Source organism: Salmo trutta, chromosome 19, assembly GCF_901001165.1.
Source record: "Salmo trutta chromosome 19, fSalTru1.1, whole genome shotgun sequence".
NCBI classification, from domain to species: Eukaryota; Metazoa; Chordata; class Actinopteri; order Salmoniformes; family Salmonidae; genus Salmo; species Salmo trutta.
The window spans coordinates 23,961,636-23,986,546 of NC_042975.1; the positions used below are offsets into that span (position 1 = coordinate 23,961,636).

The 24,911-nt window shown below is 41.9% G+C and overlaps 1 protein-coding gene and 1 long non-coding RNA gene across 5 annotated transcripts in view; one reads left to right on the forward strand and one right to left on the reverse strand.

Annotated features, from left to right (window-relative positions):
• The window catches only part of LOC115154188 (cell adhesion molecule 1), a 499,358-nt gene that overhangs the window by 446,606 nt on the left and 27,841 nt on the right, over nucleotides 1–24,911 (reverse strand). The gene's annotated exons all lie outside the window — the stretch shown is intronic.
• On the forward strand, nucleotides 292–3,324 carry LOC115154190 (uncharacterized). Its single transcript, XR_003867839.1, has 6 exons — nucleotides 292–1,266; nucleotides 1,559–1,658; nucleotides 1,833–1,940; nucleotides 2,050–2,248; nucleotides 2,354–2,611; nucleotides 2,773–3,324. It is a non-coding gene; the product is annotated as an uncharacterized LOC115154190 (long non-coding RNA).

Consider the following 24,911-nt stretch of genomic DNA (forward strand, 5'->3'; position numbering starts at 1 on the left):
TTTCTTTTATCTTTCCAACCAGGCGAAGTACTATAAAGACACCACTGAACTCGACAAGAGGTGCAACCTTCAGAGGAATTCACAATTCAGGATAAATTTAAGCAGTTAATGGACAGATTTAGCTATGTAACGTCACAACCATTTTCCATCTAATGTTAGCTAGTTGCTAGCTATACATATAGTTCAGTGGAGGCTGCTGAGGGGAGGATGGCTCATAATAATGTCTGGAATGGAGTAAATGGAATAAAACACGTGGTTTCCATGTGGTTGATACCATTCAATTGACTCCATTTCAGCCATTATAAGAGCTGTCCTCCCCTCAGCAGCCGCCACTGATATAGTTATGTCTGTCATATTGAGGTTAAACCTGATCAATAAAATGGATATGTGTAAGCAATTATGGTAATTCCAAATGCCCTTAACTAGGTGTCTTCGCTAGACAGAGAGAGGGAGAGGGAAGACAGAGAAAGAAACAGAGAGAAAGACAACAGTGCAAATGTACTTACACTTGAGTATTTCAACAACTCTTCTCTTCCAACTTTTTAGGCAATCATATCTACCTACGGGGAAAGGATGGCCAACCACACAGGAGGGTGATTTTTACTAAGGAAAAGGAGGCCGTGCTGACCGAGATGCATGTTGGCAATTTCGGAGTGATGCGCATGATTGCCAAAATCAACGTACACTTCTTCTGACGGGGAAGTGTCAAGGAGGTGGGCAGCTGGGGAAGTGTCAAGGAGGTGAACAGCTGGGCAAGTGAAATAATCTTTTGTTTATCAATCACATTCTATTATATGTGAAGATATTATAATTTAAATTAATGTTATATCAGAGAGCACACAACATCTCAATTTGTCACTTTTTGCTTAAAGGTCAGTACCATGTCTAGTCTGCCAGGAGTTTGAGAGGGCAAAGCCTGTGGCACCAGAGTTAAAGCCCATCAAAGATGTTTCACCATGGCACATAAACGATGTGTCCCAATTCAAATTTTGCCCTGATAAGTTGTTCTGTAATGGTTTCTTTATTTGACCACAGCAGAGTTCAATATTATAGTGTGTGTGTGTGTGTGTGTGTCAGTATCCTCACAAAAATGAAAATCTGCATACTGTATGACACAGATACGGGTAAGAATAATCGTCTCACAAACACTTTAAAATGTTAGGGGTCGACCTCATTGGACCCTTCACGAAATCCAGGAATGGCAACAGCTGGTGTCTGACTGCGACCGATCACTTTACCAAGTGGGTGGAGGCAATACCCATTAAGGTCAGTAAAGGAAGAGTACGTGCTTAACTCTAAATTCCCTTCTGTAACCCATTAAAAGGGGTGCTTGGAACCAAAAATTGATTTTTGTTAAGGACGAGACTAGCGAGGCCACTTCAAAGGCGATGGTGGACATCTTCAACACCCACGGTTCTCCTGAGGTCATCTTGAGTGACCAAGGTCATGAACGCTGGAACAAAGTACATATGTTATCGGTTATATTCTGTCAACTATGGTTTGTTATATTTTTTACAACATGTTTTTCCATAGTACATAATCGGACATATTTCAATAGATATCACTTTCCTATTGGTGAATGGACCAACCAGACCCTCAAGACTGCCATGAGCAAGTCCCTTGATTGGTACCAGGAAGGGTGGGAGAACAACCTGAAGGTAATTCTCTTTGCACACAACAGCAGCATCCATGCTGAGTATGGACAGGAGCTGCAGCTGTTGACTAAGGAAACGATGCAATTGTATATACAATTATTGCATATACTGTAGTGTTTGAAAATTGTGATTGACTTAGTGTTTGTCTATTGCTATTTTTGCATAACGTACTTTCAGATCACTGAAACCCCACCTGATGTGGTGGAAGTTGTGGAACCAGATCAGAACGCCTTCGAGTTCTACCTTCAGGCACAGACTGAGAAGGATGTGGAGGTTTTTGACCAGGTAAAAATGATTGTCCGCTGTTAATTTATTTTCTGTCCCTCCAAGAGATATGTAAGAAATGTATTTGTAATATGAAATATAATTGTATGTATTCCTGTCATCAATCAAGGTGAGACAGAACATGGACGCAAGAGGCGCAGGAGAGGCGCAGGAGAAACAGAAGGAGAGCTACCGGAGCAGAATCAAAAAAGGACCATGTGCTACAATATCCAGGAAAATGACTTGGTTTGGAAGAAGGATGAAAGGAAGGCGAGACCTGGGAAACCTCCCTGCTCTTTCGCTCCTAGCTGGGGTCACCATCAGTTAAAGTGAATATAAAATATCTCAGATAATAACTATTAGCATTTGGACCAAAAATAACATGAAGCTAGTTTTAGTTTCCCTAACACTGATATTTTTCTCTGTCTTCCTAGGGTTACCTCGGTAGAAGCCAACAATCTTCTACAGTTGGAGCAGTTGGACGGTCGACCACTGGAAGCACTGACGCCCTACGCTTTGGTTGACATTTGAGAAAGCAAGAAATGGTAGTTATGCTAAGCTTTTAACAATTTACCTCACCAAATGACTTTAGGACCATCGACTGTCCGAGCCCCCCGGGAGGTATCCTGTCCACTAGAACCAGTGAGTTCGGATCAGTCTGATTCTCTGAGTCGGAGGTGGACCAGCTTGAGGTAGGCTATACCTTCCAAAAGTGTTCAAAAGTACATATCTACAATTTATAACACTGCACTAATCCATCAAATTTGCTCACAATAAAGTGTAACCTGTGTGTTTGCTTGTTTACGTCTCCGTCTCCTACCCTGTTCCCTTTAACTCTGCTCCTGTTCCCCAGACGTGGATCCATCTGATGTTCTCCATTACCAACTACCCTCCAACTTTTCATTACATCATCTACCGTTGTTGTCATTATCTGCTAAGAAAGTGATTGCTCCATCATACTGGGCACATAATATGTGAGATACACAGATTAACTAAAAACACTAGCACAGCAAACACTCAGAACAAAGAAAGCAGCAGTGCCTGGACTTTGCAGTCTCCCTCATCAAGTCCCCCTTCTGAGACTGGCTGCCTTTTGAGAACAAGTGACAGGCAGAACCTCCCACCCACACAGCAACCACCTCCTCTATATTCCCGACACCAGAATTCAGTATTTTAGTTCTATGATTGCCATGTGAGTGCACAAAAAAATACAAAAAAATCAATGAATGTCAACTCTACCAAAAACAATCAAAGTTGATGAATTACAATCTTAAATATTGGCAGGTTGGTTTTCACAGCTGTTTCACAAGGTGTTTATTATTGGAAGTTGTAAGGTATCCATTGATGGTATTTTGTTCCACATTATTCATTGTTGTATCCTAGCACCTACAATAGATACATATCAACTCAGCAAAAAAAAAGAAACGTCCCATCACTGTCAACTGCATTTATTTTCGCAAACGTAACGTGTAAATACTTGTATGAACATAAGATTCAACAACTGAGACAAAGTGAACAAGTTCCACAGACATGTGACTAACACAAATGGAATAATGTGTCCCTGAACAAAGAGGGGTCAAAATCAAAATTAACAGTCAGCATCTGGAGTGGCCACCAGCTGCATTAAGTACTGCAGTGCATCTCCTCCTGCACTAGATTTGCCAGTTCTTGCTGTGAGATGTTACCCCACTCTTTCCTCAAGGCACCTGCAAGTTCCCGAACATTTCTGGGGGGAATGGCCCTAGCCCTCACCCTCCGATCCAACAGGTCCCAGGCGTGCTCAATGGGATTGAGATCCGGGCTCGTCGCTGGCCATGGCAGAACACTGAGATTCCTGTCTTGCAGGAAATCACGCACAGAACAAGCAGTATAGCTGGTGGCATTGTCATGCTGGAGAGGTCATGTCAGGATGAGCCTGTAGGTAGGGTACCACATGAAGGAGGAGGATGTCTTCCCTGTAACGCACAGTGTTGAGCTTGCCTGCAATGATAAGCTCAGTCCGAAGATGCTGTGACACACTGCCCCAGACCACAACGGACCCTCCAGCTCAATCCCGCTCCAGAGTACAGGCCTCGGTGTAACACTCATTCCTTCGATGATAAACGCGAATCTGACCATCACCCCTGGTGAGGCAAAAACAGCGACTCGTCAGTGAAGAGCACTTTTTGCCAGTTCTGTCTGGTCCAGCGACGGTGGGTTTTGTGCCCATAGGTGACGTTGTTGCCGGTGATGTCTGGTGAGAACCTGCCTTACAAGCCCTCAGTCCAGCCTCTCTTGGCCTATTGCGGACAGTCTGAGCACTGATGGAGGGATTGTGCGTTCCTGGTGTAACTCAGGCAGTTGTTGCCATCCTGTACCTGTCCCGCAGGTGTGATGTTCAGATGTACCGATCCTGTGCAGGTGTTGTTACAAGTGGTCTGCCACTGTGAGGACGATCAGCTGTCCATCCTGTCTCCCTGTAGCGCTGTCTTAGGCGTCTCACAGTACGGACATTGCAATTTATTGCCCTGGCCACATCTGCAGTCCTCATGCCTCCTTGCAGCATGCTTAAGGCACGTTCACGCAGATGAGCAGGGACCCTGGGCATCTTTCTTTTGTTTTTTTCAGAGTCAGTAGAAAGGCCTCTTTAGTGTCCCAAGTTTTCATAACTGACCTTAATTGCCTACCGTCTGTAAGCTGTTAGTGTCTTAACGACCGTTCCACAGGTGCATGTTCATTAATTGTTTATGGTTCATTGAACATGCATGGGAAACAGTGTTTAACTTCACAGATCTTCATTGTAAAGGGTTTATTTGGATTTCTACGAATTATCTTTTAAAAGACAGGGTCCTGAAAAAGGGACGTTTCTTTTATTGCTGAGTTTATATTCAACCACAAGGGTGTCCTTATGAGCTATGCGAGATAGATTTAGAGGACTACTGAAATTATATTATTTCAGTATAAAATAAAAACATGACAGTCAGACAAGCCAGTGTATGAATCAAACGGGATTGCATATGAATGGTGTGGAAATTAGCTGACTTTGTGATCTGTAAGATAAGTAGCTAATGTGTCAAGCAGATTGCTATGTTTCAGAAATGGCAAAGAAAACATGTAATGTTCAAGATATGGATTTCATGTTTCCAATCTTAACAAGGTACCCACAAGTAGTTTGAATTTATGTTTTCATTTTACTAGCTAAACAAAACTTGTTTAAACAGCAAAATTGTCACAGAAATCAGCCTTGTTTGCATAGCGATGATGAAAAGGAGATAATTTAGGCTGTAATGAACAAAAAAATCTGATCATTAGGTCATCACACCGTTGATATAGCAACGGACGCTAATAGTTTATCAAATCCCATTGTGACGTAGAGGGGGACACTATTTGGCATGACAGGCCGATTGTTCATTGCTCAGTAAATTAATGTCCTTCAAGTGAAAGTCTTAAAAAGAAGTGGCGGAGCACTCTGTGGTCGGCGTGGTGCAGACAGCGAGCATGAGCCTAAACCCCTATACCTGGCAGCCAAGCAAGGAGAGGATGGAAGGGAGGAAAGTGAGAGCTCATGCTTGAATTAGCGAAGGTCCCCATTCACCCTTGAGAGCCCCGGAGCCACGGATGTGCTGCAGAGATAGGGTTATGGCCAAGCAAGTTTAAGCGGGTACTTTTAACGCAGAAACACACAGACATGTGCTCAGTACAATAGAGAGCCACACACTCACAGGCACACACTATTCTGTAGATAGACAAACTAAAGCAGCAGGACACACAAACACACCAAAAGTAGCAGGAACAGACAAGACTTCAGCTCTTTGCTCCCTTTAGCCTGCGCTTTCTCCCCTCTCCAAAATGGAGAAAAAAACGTTATGCAACTCCAGCTGTTTCCCCCAATCAGTTAATACTGTGTCAGAGAGAGACTGCGTCAAAGAGAGAGAGTGAAGCTAGGCCAGCGGCAAATCTCCCCACACATCACCAAGGACCCTTTGAACAAAAAAAGAAAAACATGTTGCCTTCATGCATATTCCAAGGCTGTTGGATGCTAAGGATTTATGTTCTCTCTACTAGTAGACAGTGGTTTCTTAAGAGAGATTTCCTCTATGGACAAAAGGCATACGTGATTCTCTGTGACAACAGACTCGTTAGGGTGTTCACAAATCATAGCTGCCACGTTCCTGGTGTTGCATCCTCTATGCCACTAAAAGAAAAGTCGGATAACAAAGTAAGGGTAGAGTGCCTTTTCATTTGTTTTTAAAATGGCATCATGAATCTTCCAAATTAGTGATTTAATTGACCTTCTAAAACAAAATAAAGTGGATGATCATCTAGAATCGATCAGAGTGGCCCAGCGGTCTCAAGTGGCATTTCCTCTGCCGATTGTTTCATCTTTCATCGCCTTTCTTTGCTTTGTTTTCCTGTTCTTTTTCCTCAAGCCTACAGCTGAGTAAGAGCATGGAGGAGGCTAACAAGGCCATGCTAATGCAACCCTTCATCTTCTAACCAAAGCCTCGTTTTTGTGTCAGCAAATTTTCCTTGCAAATGGAAAAAGGCACAGAATGACAACTGGAGCCTGTCGACAAAGCCCAGGCCCTGGAAGCCAAGTGCTTGTTACTTTACAGATTAGGAGATCAGTCATCCCCGGCATCCCACCTCTGGACTGCGCAAAAGGGAGCCATGGAGAGGACCTTCTATTCGGGAAGCAATTCCTGCAGTGTTTTCCATCCCAGAGCAGCAGATTTCTACCCTGTTCGCTGAAACAGCTCCCAAAACCGAGCTTTGCTGCTGTAAGGCAAACTAAAGCTCTAAACTACATTTTTGTGCTCGATTAACAGAAGTAAAAATGATGGTACCTTTATTATGCAAATGAATGTTCTGATTTCAAATGATGAATTACTCTTGTCCCAAGTTCGATTAATAAATAAGTGTTTTCGGCTTCGGAATATTTTGTTTTTCAGGGGTGGATCACAGTAGGAATGGGAAGACAAGACAAAATTGGCGGAAGTAGATCCGATGCATTCATGAGCGCTTGTCAGAATCAGTTTTTCCCATTCCCTGTCTTCCAGTTTTGAGGAGTCAAAGGGACTTGTGACAGACAATAATATAGCCTACTGTAAGTAAACAAAGGGCTTCTTTACAGCATAGGCTACTAGCAGTAGGCTACTAGCAGTTTACAGTTTTCATGGAGACATGTTCAAATTTCCCCCACCTCACAGTAAAGTGAAGCTAGAAGGCCTAATCCAAGCCTTGTCTCAATGTCCCGTTCATATTGATGAGGGGAAGGGCTGGATAGTACTATACACCAGTAAAAATGCAATGACCCGTTTGGGTTTTACTTTACCTTCTACAACAGTATTTTAATGTTTGGTGTGTTAAACAAGGATTTTTCTTTATTTGTACTATTTTCTACATTGTAGAATAATAGTGTAGACATCAAAACTATGAAATAACACATATGGAATCATATAGTAACCAAAACAGTTAAACAAACCACAATATCTTCAATATTTTTCATTCTTCAAAGTAGCCACCCTTTACCTTGACAGCTTTGCACACTCTTGGCATTCTCTCAACCAGCTTCACCTGGAAGGAGTTCACACATATGCTGAGCACCTGTTGGCTGCTTTTCCTTCACACTGTGTTCTAACTCATCCCAAACCATCTCAAATTGGGTTGAGGTCAAGTGATTGTGGATGCCAGGTCAAATCAAAGTTGATTTGTTACGTGCGCCGAATACAACAGGTGTAGACCTTACAGTGAAATGCTTACTTACAGGCTCTAACCAAAAGTGCAAAAAAGGTGTTCGGTGAACAATAGGTAAGTATAGAAATAAAACAACAGAAAAAAGATAGGCTATATACAGTAGCGAGGCTATATACAGTAGCGAGGCTATAAAAGTAGGAAGGCTACATACAGACACCGGTTAGTCAGGCAGATTGAGGTAGTATGTACATGTAGATATGGTTAAAGTGACTATGCATATATGATAAACAGAGAGTAGCAGTAGCGTTAAAGAGGGGTTGTCGGGTGGCGGGACACAAAGCAGATAGCCCGGATAGCCAATGTGCGGGAGCACTGGTTGGTCGGCCCAATTGTGGTAGTATGTACATGAATGTATAGTTAAAGTGACTATGCATATATGATAAACAGAGTATCAGCAGCGTAAAGAGTGTGTGTGTGTGGGGGGGGGGGCACACAATGCAAATAGTCCGGGTAGCCATTTGATTACCTGTTCAGGAGTCTTATGGTTTGGGGGTAAAAACTGTTTTTACCCACAAACCAGATGGGATGGCGTATCTCTGCAGAATGCTGTGGTAGCCATGAGGTTAAGTGTGTCTTGAATTCTAAATAAATCACTGACACCAGCAAAGCACCCCCACACCTCCATGCTTCACGGTTGGATCCACACATGCGTAGATCATCCGTTCACCTATTCTGAGTCTCACAAAGACAGCGGTTAGAACAAAAAAATCTCAAATTTGGACTCATCAGACCAAAGGACAGATTTCCACCTGTCTAATGTCCATTGCTCGTGTTTCTTGGACCAAGCAAGTCTATTCTTCTTATTGCTGTCCTTAAGTAGTGGTTTCTTTGCATTCGACCATGATGCCTGATTTACGCAGTCTCCACTGAACAGTTGATGTTGAGATGTCTGTTACTTGAACTCTGAGAAGCATTTATTTATGGCTGCATTCTGAGGTGCAGGTAATTCTAATGAACGTATCCTCTGCAGCAGAGGTAACTCTGGGTCTTCCTTTCCTGTGGTGGTCCTCATAAGAGCCTGTTCCATCATAGCGCTTCATGCTTTTTGCGACTGCACTTGAAGAAACTTTCAAATATTTGGATTGACCTTCATGTCTTAAAGTAATGGACAGTCGTTTCTCTTTGTTAATTTGAGCTGTTCTTGCCATAATATGGACTTATACCAAATAGGTATATCTTCTGTATACCACCCCTACACAACACAACTGATTGGCTCAAACGCATTAAGGAAAGAAATTCCACAAATTCACTTTTAACAAGGCACACATGTTATTTCACGTTATAATATTTCACACATGTTATAAGTGACTACCTCATGAAGCTGGTTGAGAGAATGACAAGGGTGTGCAAAGCTGTCATCAAGGCAAAGGGTGGCTACTTTGAAGAATCTCAAATATAAAATATATTTTGATTTGTTAAACACTTTTTTGGTTACTACATGATTCCATGTGTTATTTCATAGTTCTGATGTCTTCACTATTATTCTACAATGTAGATATTAGTAAAAATAAAGAAAAACCCTGGAATGAGCAAGTGTCCAGACTTTTGACTGGTACTGTAAATCCACAATAGTTCTATAATTACACTATTAGTTTCTGTATCTTACTGTCTCCAAATAGCTACTTCATATTTTCTTAGCAAGTTGTGGCTAAAATAAATTGTATTAGCCACTAATGCTAATTGCTGTTTGCTGGCTAGCTACCTAAAAGTACAGAGTCAGTAAGCAAAAAAAGAAACATCCCTTTTTCAGGTCATTTATGAATTAACTTCACAGATCTTCACAGATTGTAAAGGGTTTAAAACACTGTTTCCCATGCATGTTCAATGAACCATAAACATGCACCTGTGGAACTGTCGTTAAGACACTAACAGCTTACAGATGGTAGGCATTTAAGGTCACAGTTATGAAAACGTAGGACACTAAAAGAGGCCTTTCTACTGACTCTGAAAAACACCAAAAGAAAGATGCCCAGGGTCCCTGCTCATCTGCACGAACGTGCCTTAGGCATGCTGCAAGGAGGCATGAGGACTGCAGATGTGGCCAGGGCAATAAATTGCAATGTCCGTACTGTGAGACGCCTAAGACAGCGCTACAGGGAGACAGGATGGACAGCTGATCGTCCTTTCAGTGGCAGACCACGTGTAACAACACCTGCACAGGATCGGTACATCCGAACATCACACCTGCGGGACAGGTGCAGGATGGCAACAATAACTGCCCAAGTTACACCAGGAACCCACAATCCCTCCATCAGTGCTCAGACTGTCCGCAATAGGCTGAGAGAGGCTGGACTGAGGGCTTGTAGGCCTGTTGTTGCCTGTACATCACCGGCAACAATGTTGCCTATGGGTACAAACCCACCATCGCTGGACCAGACAGGACTGGCAAAAAGTCGCAGTTTTGTCTCACCGGGGGTGATGGTCGGATTCACGTTTATCGTCGCAGGAATGAGCGCTACACCGAGGCCTGTACTCTGGAGCTGGATCGATTTGGAGGTGGAGGGTCCGTCGTGGTCTGGGGCAGTGTGTCACAGCATCATCGGACTGAGCTTGTTGTCATTGCAGGCAATCTCAACACTGTGCGTTACAGGGAAGACATCCTCCTCCCTCATGTGGTACCCTTCCTGCAGACTCATCCTGACATGACCCTCCAGCATGACAATGCCACCAGCCATACCGCTCGTTCTGTGCACGATTTCCTGCAAGACAGGAATGTCAGTGTTCTGCCATGGCCAGCGAAGAGCCTGGACCTCAACCCCATTGAGCACGTCTGGGACCTGTTGGATCGGAGGGTGAGGGCTAGGGCCATTCCCCTCAGAAATGTCTGGGAACTTGCAAGAGTGGGGTAACATCTCACAGCAAGAACTGGCGCAGTCCATGAGGAGTAGATGCACTGCAGTACTTAATGCAGCTGGTGGCCACACCAAATACCGACTGTTACTTTTGATTTTGACCCCCTCTTTGTTCAGGGACACATTATTCCATTTGTGTTAGTAACATGTCTGTGGAACCTGTTCAGTTTATGTCTCAGTTGTTGAATTTTATGTTCATACAAATATTTACACGTTAAGTTTGCTGAAAATAAACGCAGTTGACAGTGAGAGGACGTTTCTTTTTTTGCTGAGTTTATTTCCATGATTCCAACAGTTCAATTAATTAGGCCTAGATTCTTTGCCCATATCATGCAGACCTACATGGCACAGTGTGGAAATGATACAGCATTTGTGCAGGAAGTGGTTTGAGTTGGATTGAACAGCATAAAACAAATCAGAACGGCGAAAGCCCCATTGAAATCACAATTTATGTGTTACCACCCTAGGATCATGTTTAGAACTGTTTAGAGCATATTTAGAACTTTTATTATTCAAAAACATAAAATACCGTCATAATTAAAAAATAATAATAATTACAAATATTGTATTATAATATTTTTGACATATTGCCCAGCCCTAATGAGGAGTCAAGACAAAAGCCCGACAAATTAAACGCATGAGCAGAGAGCACAATGGAGGCCATCTGAATGGGCTGAAATGAACCAGTTTGACAAAAGGCTGGGGATAAAAAAAAAAGCACCCACTCAAAGCCTTTGCGGCCTCAAAGCTGCAGGATGAGGTCCGATTTGCCATGCTGAATTAAAACGCTCAAACCAATCAAACTCAAACCCGACCTTTGACTCGTGCCTGTGTTCCACCTCAAAAACTGAAATGTTCTCCATTCTTCTTCACTCATTAGCACGAGATCAGAACTAGACTAGAACTCAAACTTTGAAGGCCCTGTTAACTGTATAGAAGCGGGCCATATGAAGGAAGCTATTGAGTTGAGTTCATTCAATGAAATTAACTGAGAACATAAAGGGTAGTGCCAATGAAGAAGGTCAATATTCAATGCCACAATTCTAAGGCAAGTTTCAAGGCTTGGACTCGGTGAATACCTAGCTAATAGGGATGGGCATTTGAAATAATTTCACTATTCAAATTATATAAAGTTTATATTTTTCCAATATCTGGATAATAGAAATCCTAAATAAATTTACTCTTGACCAATCAGAAGGACGCAAATGCTGAGGGCAGTGGTACCAAAACAGCAGACAGGTTGCTCTTCTCCTGTAGTTTTTTGGCTAACAGCAAGAGTGTGTCACGCCCTGATCTGTTTCACCTGTCCTTGTGATTGTCTCCACCCCCCTCCAGGTGTCACCCATCTTCCCCATTATCCCCTGTGTTTTCTGTCTATCTGTGCCAGTTCATCTTGTTTGTTTGAGTCAACCAGCAGTTTGTGGTCTCTGCTCCTGCTTTTTCCCCCCAGTCTCTTTTCCTCCTGATTTTTACCCTTGCCTGTCCTGACTGAGCCCACCTGCCTGACCACTCTGCCTGTCCCTGAGCCTGCCTGCTGATCTGTACCTCTGCCCCCCTCTGGATTACTGACCTCTGCCTACCCTGACCCTGCCTGCCGTCCTGTACCTTTGCCACCATACTCTGGATTATCGACCCCTGCCTGCCTTGACCGGTCTTTGCCTGCCCATTGCTACAATACATTTTTTTACTTCCGACAGTATGCATCTGGGTCTTACCTTGGTTCTGATACAGTGAAAGAGAAGTCTGATGTTCACCACGATAGATTTTTTTAAATAGAATCAATTATGTGGAATCTCCGTTAGGTGAAAGCCTGAAAACGCAATTTGAAGTGGGGGGAAAATAGCATAGGCTACTGTTGTCAGTGCTGGCTGGCGGGCTAAATGCACTATGATAGTAAAATGTATTTTCATGTAAAACACAACATGAAAGGGAAAATCTTCTTTAAATAAACAAATTAAGTAACAATTTCAAATGGCAGAGTGTAGGCCTATGTAAGAGAGAATTTAATTTAGACAAAGCTTTTTCATTGTTAAAATAATAAAAAGTGAATAATTGCCCATTCCTAACTAACAACAAAAAATATCAGGCTGTCTCAATCATATATCCATGCCACAGATTACGTCAAACCTTTGGGTTAATTTCGCAATAAGCCAGCTACCATTGTTAGGCGTAATTAATAGGACAGCAGCTATACTATTGGACAAATTCCCACATGACAGAACACTAATTTCCTCTGCTGTGATTTTAAACACTTCCTTCCTATGGAAGATAAAGGAAGAGCGGGGATGGCAATTAAATGTTGCTCAACCTTTGTAAGATTACCCTCCAGAAAAAGGCATCCAATAAGACGGCGGTTATTAGTAGAGAGCAGTGAGAGGAAAGACAATATGCTACAAATACTAATGTATCAAGAGCTGAACAGGTACAATATATGGGAAGTCTTTGATATTCCCTGGAACTAGTTTAGCATGTGTGGAACATGTCGACTTAAACAATAACTCCCTCACCTCAGTGTGTGCCTGAGGTTGCCAGGGAAATAACTACATGAATTCCTTTAGATCCACTGGCACAGAGTCACACATTATGAAACAGATCCTAAATGTGGCTGTAAAGACAAGGTAAAAAGAGGAAGAAAAAAATACATCACTGCATTGTTTCTTTCGTAGACTGATGAGTGTGGAAATCTAAGCACGGTGAAGCCAATCCCAGTGAGAGCCATTGCTTTTCTACGCTCCATTTAGACTGCCTACTTCTGTTGCGGTAATATTAGACCAATGTGCCGTGGCCCTTTCATTTACTATTCAATTCAAAATGGCCACTAGTGGCACATCGACTATAGTAACCACCAAACAGTGTTTCATCTAGCTGGGCAAAACCCCTTCATAGCTCATTGCAATAGACGGGTTGGTTGTTAAGCAACAAAACCGCCTTGTGCACAACTATGGGGCAAAACAGACCGGGTTGGCATAGATTGTCGACAACATGTAAGCTATATTTAGTGTCAAATGTTTATTGAAAACAAATACATTTACACAAATAGCACTTTTTGTCTCAAATACATCCTTACAGTTGTTGGTTAGCTAGCTAGCAAATTTCAGCCATTTTAGCATTGACATGAAATCCGTCAAAACAAGACACGGTATCAAGAATGGGATGAAATGAGCTGAAACAAGCCACTTACGATTCCCCACATGAAAGTTTGTCATTCTAGCAAGCAATCTGGCCTTCCAGAATCACAAAAACACGGCGACTTCTCCCCCATGGAGGCGCACACATCATTTTTTGTGACATTGTCAACTAACCCATCTATAGGGAAAGCAGGGGGTGAAAGAGGCGGGCATGAGAACTAGGGGTGTGTCTCAAGTCTAAACAAGCTTCCTCCTGTTGTCTCCTTTCCTTCTCTACACTGCATCTTAAACACTGGCAAGATAAAATATGTTAAAATCAGGGCAGATGAAGAAGAGGATTCCAAGGAAAGGAATCCACGATGGGTTGTTAAGACACAGCATGGGAGTGAAGCCAGGACTCCTATCTGATATGAGCCAATGCCACAGGTGAGGAAGGTGTGTCTGGGAGGACAGACTCCACTGGAGGACTGGTGTATCATATTTTGCTACAGTGGCCTTCGTACATACCTTGTTAAAAGTTCAGAGTTGAAGGAATTAATTGCTGTAATAACTAAACTCAGAATGACGAGTGTCATAATCAAGATGGGGCTGGAGCATCGCCCAGGTCAATATCCTTATTTAGACACACACAGACACACTTGCATACAGTATATACGCACCAAATACACAGACAGTTAAACGCATCTACACACTTCAAACTCTCCATACTCTTTTGGGTAAAAGCGCCCTTCCCCTTTCATTTTGCAGATCTGGCATTAACACAATATTACAATTAGAATGCTGATTAACACCTGCCTGAGATCTTGGGGGGTCTGACAGGGGCTAATGGTAGAATGTATGGGAAAATATCAGCTACTCAGTATTCAGCCCCTGTACTCATGACCTTTCTCTAAGCAAGAGGTACAGAGGCTACGGGTTACTATCATAACTGATCAAATAGCCTTGGTAACTAGCGAACATGGAGAGCTCGTGCCTGGCAGGTCAATTTTCATATGTTGAACATCATTGTGGGAGTCTGGGGATTGGTAGTATCAATGGAGAACGTACTAAAGCATTTGTGGCCTTATAACAGTATACATCTGATTTATGATATTTCACACACTGGAGGTTAAGGGAGTTAACTACCTATTTTAGCAAATCATCAACATACTGCATATACTTAATGTTTAATATTTTTAATGCTATTGGCATCCCAAACTACCCTGTTCTAGGCCTATACAGTCGCAGGTTATTTTTAAACCATCCCTACTTGTTATTAAATCAAAAGCTTGAGAGTCATAAAGCTCTGACATTTCTCAGATGATTATTGATCAGTCTAAAATTTAACAAAAGGTGCAGCAAAGTAACCGAAGGGAATGTCTTCATTAGTAACGCAATATTGATACAGCTACAAGGGTCATGGTTTCTTTGCACACTGATTGAAGCCAATAGGATCTGCAAACTTGCAAGGTCACACTCACTATCACTCACTCTTCATTTGTCTTTGCAACTCAACAATTACACTCCTGAGATCTTGCTTTCAGTCTGTTGTGCCGACTTCATAAAATGTCACGATGATTGCCCTGTGGCTCAAAAATGAAGGTCTGGGGAAAGATTGTTTTTGTCAAGTGTTAGTGGATCATGTTAAGTTCATGTTTTAAGTATCACTATATTTCTGTTATTACAGTGCTATCAGTCTGTTATTAGTGCCCCTGCGCAGGAGTCTTGTTGGAGATGAACCTGGCCTGAGTGCAATGGCAACCATGTATTGTGCTAATACAGCTGAGTAAACATTGTTAAACTGGAACCTTGTCGTTGTGTCATTTTGAGTTAACAGTTCATAGCATTGCTAGTTCCTACACAGGGCCTTCTAATCAGGTTTGTTTGGGTGGAAGTTTCGGCTTTCCATGGTGACATCACCATGCGGTAAATCTGCCAATAACAAGCTAGTTTTCAGTTCCCCCTCCCCATTCAGACCACTCCCAGACAGTCTTACCAAAATTCTAGCTTGAGAAAGTATTTTGCTAAAAATGATTTTTATTTTTATTTTATTTTAATGGAAATCTATTTGCAGTAAAGTAGTTAACCTTTTTGGGCAAGGGGGCAGTATTCGGAATTCCGGATGACTGATGTGCCCAAAGTAAACTGCCTGTTACTCAGGCCCAGAAGCTAGGATATGCATATAATTGGAAGCATTGAATAGAACACACTACAAAGTTTCCAAATCTGTTAAAATAATGTCTGAGTATAACAGAACTGATATGGCATGCGAAAACCCGAGGAAAATCCATCCAGGAAGTGGGATTTTTTTGATGTGAGTGGTTTTCCATAGAAAGCCTATTGACTATATATGGGTTTAGCGCCCAGATTGCAGTTCCTATGGCTTCCACTAGATGTCAGTCCTTAGACATGGTTTCAGGCAAGTTTTTTTTTTAAATGATGAAGAATAAGACCTTTTGGCAAGTGGTCTATGGAATCATGCAATACTGGTTTGCGCGCGTGACTGTATGCGCGCTCTTTGTTCTTTTTCCTTTCTATTGAATACGCTATTGTCCGGTTGAAATATTATCGATTATTTAGATAATTGACAACCTGAGGATTAATTATAAACATCGTTTGACATGTTTTGACGAACTTTACCGGTACTATTAGGATGTATTCGTCTGCATGTTTTGACCGTCTTGGAGCCAGTGGATTACTGATCAAAACAGAGTTTATTGGATATAAAGAGAGACTTTATCGAACAGAACGAACATTTATTGTGTAGCTGGGACTCTTGTGACTGCAACCATATGAAGATCTTCAAAAGGTAAGTGATTAATTATATCGCTATTTCTGACTTTTGGAATTCCTTTACTTGGTTGTAAAATGTTTGTATGCTTTTGTAAGCAGGGCGCTGTCCTCAGATAATCGCTTGGTATGCTTTCGCCGTAAATCCTTTTTGAAATCTGACAAAGCGGCTGGATTAACAAGAAATTAATCTTTAAGCCGATGTAAAACAGTTGTATTTTCATTGAATGTTTACTACGACTATTTCTGTATTTTGAATTTGGCGCTCTGCAATTTCAAGGGATGTTGTCGAGGTGGGTCGCTAGCGGAACGCCAGCGCCAGAAAGGTTAACATGTTAAGTGATATGCTTGCATTATCATCATTCCGGTTCAGTGTATCGAATAAAAAGTCTGTTTTGTAAGCCTTTTAGGTGGAAAAACATGTGGGTTACTTTTTTTAACCTGCGCTTCGATTGCAAAGAAGGGGGCATATTATTATTTCCATGAAATAACAGGATGAAGATGTCTTTAGAGAAACCAAGGCTGTTGAGTCTGCCGATAAGAATACGGTGATTGACAGAGTCGAAAGCCTTGGCTGGGTCAATGAAGACGGCTGCACAGTACCGTCTTTAAATCGATTGCGGTTATAATATCGTTTAGTACCTTGAGCGTGGCTGAGGTGCACCCGTGACAAGCTCGAAAAACAGATTGCACAGCGGAGAAGGTGCGGTGGGATTCGAAATGGTCAGTGATCTGTTTATTGACTTGGCTTTCGAAGACTTTAGAAAGGCAGGGCAGGATGGATATAGGTCTGTAACAGTTTGGGTCTAGAGTGTCTCCCACTTTGAAGAGGGGGATGACCACGGCAGCTTTCCAATCTTTAGGGATCTCGGAAGATACGAAAGAGAGGTTGAACAGGCTGGTAATAGGGGTTGTAACAATGGCGGTGGATAATTTTAGAAACAGAGGGTCCAGATTGTCTAGCCCAGCTGATTTGTACGGGTCCAGGTTTTGCAGCTCTTTCAGAACATCAGCTGTCTGGATTTGGGTGAAAGAAAAGCTGGGGAGGCTTGGTCAAGTAGCTGCGGGGGGTGCGGAGCTGTTGGCTGGGGTAGCCAGGAGGAAAGCATGGCCAGCCGTAGAGAAATGCTTATTGACATTTTCGATTATTGTGGATTTATCGGTGGTGACAGTGTTACCTAGCCTCAGTGCTGTTGGCAGCTGGGAGGAGGTGCTCTTATTCTCCATGGACTTTACAGTGTCCCAAAACTTTTTGGAGTTTGAGCTACAGGATGCAAATTTCTGTTTGAAGAAGCTTGCCTTTGCTTCCTGACTGACTGCGTGGATTGGTTCCTGACTTCCCTGAACAGTTGCATATCGCGGGGACTATTCGATGCTATTGCAGTCCACCACAGGATGTTTTTGTGCTGGTCGAGGGCAGTCAGGTCTGGAGTGAACCAAGGGCTATATCTGTTCTTAGTTCTACATTCTTTGAAAGGGGCATGCTTATTTATGGTGAGGAAATTACTTTTAAAGAACGACCAGGCATCTTCGACTGACGGGATGACACTAGCATGGAGAGAACCAGCAAGGCCATTTCATTTGCGGTGAATATAAAAATAAATAAGCAATTGCTAAACAGCTGAGTTTAGGTCATACTTCTGTCATCCAAAATATTGCACATGCATAGACCACATTCAGAATATGGCATTTATTGTGCTTGCTTGTGAGATGAGGAAAGACCATTTTGTATTTTGAAGGAAAAGTAATCTCTTCTGGCAGAAGTGGTCATAGTGTTAATGGGAAACAGGATTATAATTTCTTGCGCATTTGTATTCCAGACTAGCATTCCATTCACACGACATACACTACACAGCCAAAAGTATGGGGACACCCTTTCAAATGATTGTGAAATGGAAATGTCTAGCGAAGTGGTAGGCCACACAAGCTAACAGAACAGGACCGCTGAGTGCTGAAATGCGTAAAAATGATCTGTCCTCGTTGCAACACTCACTATCGAGTTCCAAACTGCCTCTGTAAGCAAGGTCAGCACAATAACTGTTCATCGGGAGCTTCATGAAATGGGTTTCCATGGCCGAGCAGCCGCACACAAGCCTTAATATCACTATGCGCAATGCCAAGCGTCGGCTGGAGGGGAGTAAAGCACGCCGCCATTGGACTCTGGAGCAGTGGAGTAAAGTACTTAAGTAAAAATATGTTAAAGAACTACTTAGGTAGTTTTTGGGGTATCTGTACTTTACTTTTTATATTTTTGACTACTTTTACTTCACTACATTCCTTGAGAAAATATTGTACTTTTTACTCCATACATTTTCCTTGACACCCAAAAGTACTCATTACATTTTGAATGATTAGCAGGACAGGAAAATTGTAAAATTCACACCGTTACAGCAGCACACGGGGGACCAACTCCATATTAAATGCCCATGATTTTGGAATGAGATGTTCGACGAGCAGGTGTCCACATACTTTTGTCCATGTAGTGTATATTTCACATTCAGAAAATATCTGATTGAGTCCTCCAAGCATTAGCCAAATATTTTTTTTTTACCCAATGCAACCAAGAGCCTAGTTTTTTCTGGCCTGCAACCATTTGTTAAAATATGAGGAATTATGCCAGGATGTGCATTATTTTGTAATTAAATGTGGGTGTGAATTTAATGATCTATAAATTACATTTTACAAGGGACGTATATCACTGTTGCAATGATTTAGCAAACAACCCAAATGGCTTTAAAATTGTTTATTAGTTGGCAACAGTAGGGAGCCTAATAAATGTCAAACTATAGAATGGAAAGGTCTGGCCATTTTCAATAGTGCAAAGATCTTGAAATGTGATGTTATGTAATTTACAGTCAGCTAAACATGTACAGTATGTAGGCTATACAAACACAAAACGTGTGTAATGTAAGTTAAGCACACATGCTTGGTCATGATGTTTGCAAATAGGCTTTACAGTATACATGCATTCATCTCACAGCAGTGATTTACTGATAGGAAAATATTTCCGAGGATAAAAATCTATTATGACTTGTCCTGATGACCTGAACATTTTGATATCAGCGCATGCCAAGTCATCAATTTTAATGGTGTCTGTTAAGCCATTTGGTTCTGTAGAAATCCTAAAGGAACGATCATCATTTATCAGACACCCACTTCCCACACACTACAACAAAAACACATTGTAAACAGCTTCAGAGATTTGCAAGGCTGAGGCAAACATAGCATGTCCCAATTCTACCTTTTTTTACCTTCCATTTTCATCAACTTTATGGCGACAACACTAAATGGCTTGCCTTAGTTTTCTGCTTATATAATGATGTGACATTATAGAGCACGTCAGTTTATTTAATTAGTCCAATTATATCTAATTTGATACAGGCTCAAGCCACCTAAATATGGAATATGACACTTAGACCTTATTACCGTAATAGCATAGCTGCTTCAGAAATGGGTGGGAAATTGGCCATTTTCTCAAAGAATATTATTGCTTTGGGCAACATGCTTCCCTTATCGTCACTGATGGCTGTGGGCTATGCATACACACAAAACGGGTATAGGCCAACTGAAAACAGTGGGGGTCTGTAAGCTGGGTGGACCAATACCGCACTTGTGTTCCGTTGAGCACGAAGACCATGTTGATTCCATATTGTTGGCTGTGCTTAGATGGAAAATTACAGGCCTACCTCTCCATAGGCTTGACTGATTATTCTCAAAGAGTATCCCGGGCGCACTGTAGTCCCCTTGTTTCCAACAGGTGCTGATTTTACCCCCGTCCAAGAACTTTGTTAACACAAACTTCAAAAGAAACTGGTGAGGTTAGGTGCCTAGGCTGTAGGGATTGTGGGTTAGTTGAAATTAAACATGCATCATCTATGGGGCTGCTTGATATTCAACCACAGGTCCTCTTTTGACATTGAAAACAGACATACCAGTGAAACGTTATCAAATAATTCTGGTGGAAAATGAATACATAATGAGTAAAGGGCTACTGTCCCCAGCCCCAACACTCCACATTTTGTAAATTATCCATAATTCAACATGAGCTGGATTAGAAGGCGTAACATTACACACATTGCATCAGGTGCACGCTGGCCAGCACTAAATACACTCATACACAGGTCAACTGTGCTGATAGATGCCCATTAAAATGTAATAACAGATCCAAAACTATTTTTGATTTTGCTTTAGAAAATACAGAAAAACACCCTGCATTAGTAGTCAAGGGATGTTTTCTGACCTGCTAGCCTATGTGCACCCCACCTAGGTCAGAGAGAAAATAGAGAAGCTCTATTGGACATAAGGATGAGACAGCCAATCAAGGCTGACTCAAATATCTCAGAGACGACCTAAGAGGAATGGCTTTAATCACTCCGAGTGTCAGGTACAGAGCAGAGGGCCTAACTGAAAACTACTGCAGCCGCAACAAAGGTAGAGCCTTCAACATGAGGCGTCACAAATCACATTGGGGTGAAAAACCCAAAACAAGGAGGCAGGCAAGGTAAAGAAGAAAAGCACTTAGGGATGAACTCCGACAACTGAGGGGTGGAATTTTATTTGCCGTTACTCACATTCAAAAACAACCTTGCTGAGAGTGTATTTCTGAGTATGTACAGTAACAGTCAAAAGTTTGGACACCTACTCATTCAAGGGTTTTTCATTATTTTCACTACTTTCTACATTGTAGAATAATATTGAAGACATCAAAATTATGAAATAACACACATGGAATCATGTAGTAACCAAAAGAAGTGTTAAATCAAAATATATTTTATATTTGAGATTCTTCAAAGTAGCCAGCCTTTCGCTCGATGACAGCTTTGCATACTCTTGGCATTCTCTCAACCAGCTTCATGAGGTGTGCCTTGTTAAATTTGTGTAATTTCCTAATGCGTTTGAGCCAATCAGTTGTGTTGTGACAAGGTAGGGGTGGTATACAGAAGATAGCCCTATTAGGTAAAATACCAAGTCCATATTATGGCAAAAACACCTATAATAAGCAAAGAGAAACGACAGTCCATCATTACTTTAAGACATGAAGGTCAGTAAAAATTATCCAAGATGGCATAGCAGTTGGACGTGTGTTTTGTCTTGTTCCGTGTAAGTATAGTTTTCCTCGTTCTTGTCCTTACATATTTCGTGTATTTTAATCTCAATTTCCATCTACGGACTGAATATACTCTCCTGCAACCCGCTTCACCCAATGTGGTACGGATCTGCTATTTTTATACTTTAGAACCGGAACACCCATCAGAAACTAGCCAGCTAACTAGCTAATAGTCAGTTAGCCACTGCTAGCGGTCTCCGCCGTTAACTCGGACACCAGCCAGCCTCAGCCCGGTCAATACCTGCCAGTCTGCACAGCGCGATATCAACCCAGAGCATATTGGACTGCTTTTTCTCTGCAACCCGAGTGGCTACTCCTGGCTAACGTCTCTGTCCCGAAGCAAGCATCAGTTAGCCTCGAGCTAGACCCTTTACTGCCGACACGGAGCCCCTCCCCAATCCATCACAACTGGTCTGCTGACGTAAATCGTCCCGAGGTGGTTTCAACAGGCCCTTCCATTGCGATGACGCCGAAGGCCCATCTGCCAACCCCGGCCAACTAGCTGTGTGAATCGCCGTGTCTCCAGCTCACCAAGAGTAGTAGAGACTACTGAATCGGCTCCCTGACTCACCTATTGCTCTCCCTAATGTCAATATGCCTTGTCTATTGCTGTTTTGGTTAATGATTATTGTCTTATTTCACTGTAGAGCCACCAGCCCTGCCCAAGATGCCTTAGATAGCCCTTTTGTCCCACCCCCCACACATGCGGTGACCTCCGCTGGCTTAACAGGTGCCTCTAGAGACAAAACCTCTCTCATCGTCACTCAATGCCTAAGTTTACCTCCACTGTACTCACATCCTACCACACCCTTGTCTGTACATTATGCCTTGAATCCATTCTTCCACGCCCAGAAATCTGCTCCTTTTACTCTCTGTTCCAAACGCACTAGACGACCAGTTCTGATAGCCTTTAGCCGTACCCTTATCCTACTCCTCCTCTGGTGATGAGAGGTTAACCCAGGCCCTGCAGCCCCCAGCAACACTCCCATTCCCCAGGCACTCTCATTAGTTGACTTCTGTAACCGTAAAAGCCTTGGGTTCATGCATGTTAACCTCTTATGGCTAAAGGGCAGTATTTTCACGGCCGGATAAAAAACGTACCCGATTTAATCTGATTATTACTCCTGCCCAGAAACTAGAATATGCATATTATTAGCTTTGGATAGAAAACACTCCAACGTTTCTATAACTGTTTGAATGGTGTCTGTGAGTATAACAGAACTCATTTGGCAGGCCAAAACCTGAGAAGATTCCAAACAGGAAGCGCCCTCTCAGACCATATCTTGTCCTTCGTGATCATCTCTAACCAAAACAGGGGATCTCTGGCATGACGTGACACTTCCGACGGCTCCCATAGGCTCTCAGAACCCGGGAAAAAGCTGAATGGCGTAATTCCAGGCCCTGGCTGAAAAGCATTAGCTAAGTGGTCTATCAGCGGACAATGGGACTGAGGCTCGTGCACGAGACGACCCCATGTTTTTATTCTTTCGTCTTTGAACGGATACAACGACTTCCGGTCGGAATATTATCGCTATTTTACGAGAAAAATAGCATAAAAATTGATTTTAAACAGCGGTTGACATGCTTCGAAGTACGGTAATGGAATATTTAGAACATTTTTGTCACGAAATGCGTCGTGTGCGTAACCCTTCTTTACCATTCGGATAGTGTCTTGAAAGCACGAACAAAACGCCGCTATTTGGATATAACTATGGATTATTTTGAACCAAACCAACATTTGTTATTGACGTAGAAGTCCTGGGAGTGCATTCTGACGAAGACAGCAAAGGTAATAACATTTTTCTTATAGTAAATCTGACTTTGGTGAGGGCTAAACTTGGTGGGTGTCTAAATAGCCCAGCCATCACGGGCTAGCCTATCTAGTCAGAATATTGCAAAATGTGCTTTCACCGAAAAGCGATTTAAAAAAGAATCGGACATGGCGAGTGCATAGAGGAGTTCTGTATCTATAATTCTTAAAATAATTATGTTTTTTGTGAACGTTTATCGTGAGTAAATTCACCGGAAGTTTGCGGGGGGTATGCTAGTTCTGAACATCACATGCTAATGTAAAAAGCTGGTTTTTGATATAAATATGAACTTGATTGAACAAAACATGCATGTATTGTATAACATAATGTCCTAGGGTTGTCATCTGATGAAGATCATCAAAGGATAGTGCTGCATTTAGCTGTGGTTTTGTTTTTTGTGACATTATATGCTAGCTTGAAAAATGGGTGTCTGATTATTTCTGGCTGGGTACTCTGCTGACATAATCTAATGTTTTGCTTTCGCTGTAAAGCCTTTTTGAAATCGGACAGTGTGGTTAGATTAACGAGAGTCTTGTCTTTAAAATGCTGTAAAATAGTCATATGTTTGAGAAATTGAAGTAATAGCATTTCTAAGGTATTTGAATAACGCGCCACAGGATTCCACTGGCTGTTACGTAGGTGGGACGATTTGGTGCCACCTAGCCCATAGAGGTTAAAGAAAATGGCAAAAAGCACAGTCCAACCCCTTGTTAGCTTAAGATTTTGGAAAAAAATAAAACCGATCTCATTATAAACACAGCAAGAAAAGAAACGTCCCTTTTTCAGGACGCTGTCTTTCAAATATAATTCTTAAAAATCCAAACAAAGACTTCACAGATCTTTATTGTTAACCTCTCTAGGACCGGCGGGACGAATTCGTCCCACCTACGTAACAGCCAGTTGAATCCTGTGGCGCGATTTTCAAATACCTTTGAAACGCTATTACTTCAATTTCTCAAACATATGACTATTTTACAGCATTTTAAAAACAAGACTCTTGTTAATCTAACCACACTGTCCGATTTCAAAAAGGCTTTACAACGAAAGCAAAACATTAGATTATGTCAGCAGAGTACCCAGCCAGAAATAATCAGACACCCATTTTTCAAGCTAGCATATGTCACAAAAACCCAGAAGACAGCTAAATGCAGCACTAACCTTTGATGATCATCAGATGACACACCTAGGACATTATGTTATACAATACACGCATGTTTTGTTCAATCAAGTTCATATTTATATCAAAAACCAGCTTTTTACATTAGCATGTGACGTTCAGAACTAGCATACCCCCCGCAAACTTCTGATGAATTTACTAACAATTTACTAAATTACTCACGATAAACGTTGACAAAAAACATAACAATTATTTTAAGAATTATAGATACATTACTCCTCTATGCACTCGATATGTCCGATTTTAAAATAGCTTTTCGGTGAAAGCACATTTTGCAATATTCTAAGTAGATAGCCCGGCATCACAGGGCTAGCTATTTAGACACCCACCAAGTTTAGCCTTCACCAAAGTCAGATTTTCTATTAGAAAAGTTTGATTACCTTTCCTGTTCTTCGTCAGAATGCACTCCCAG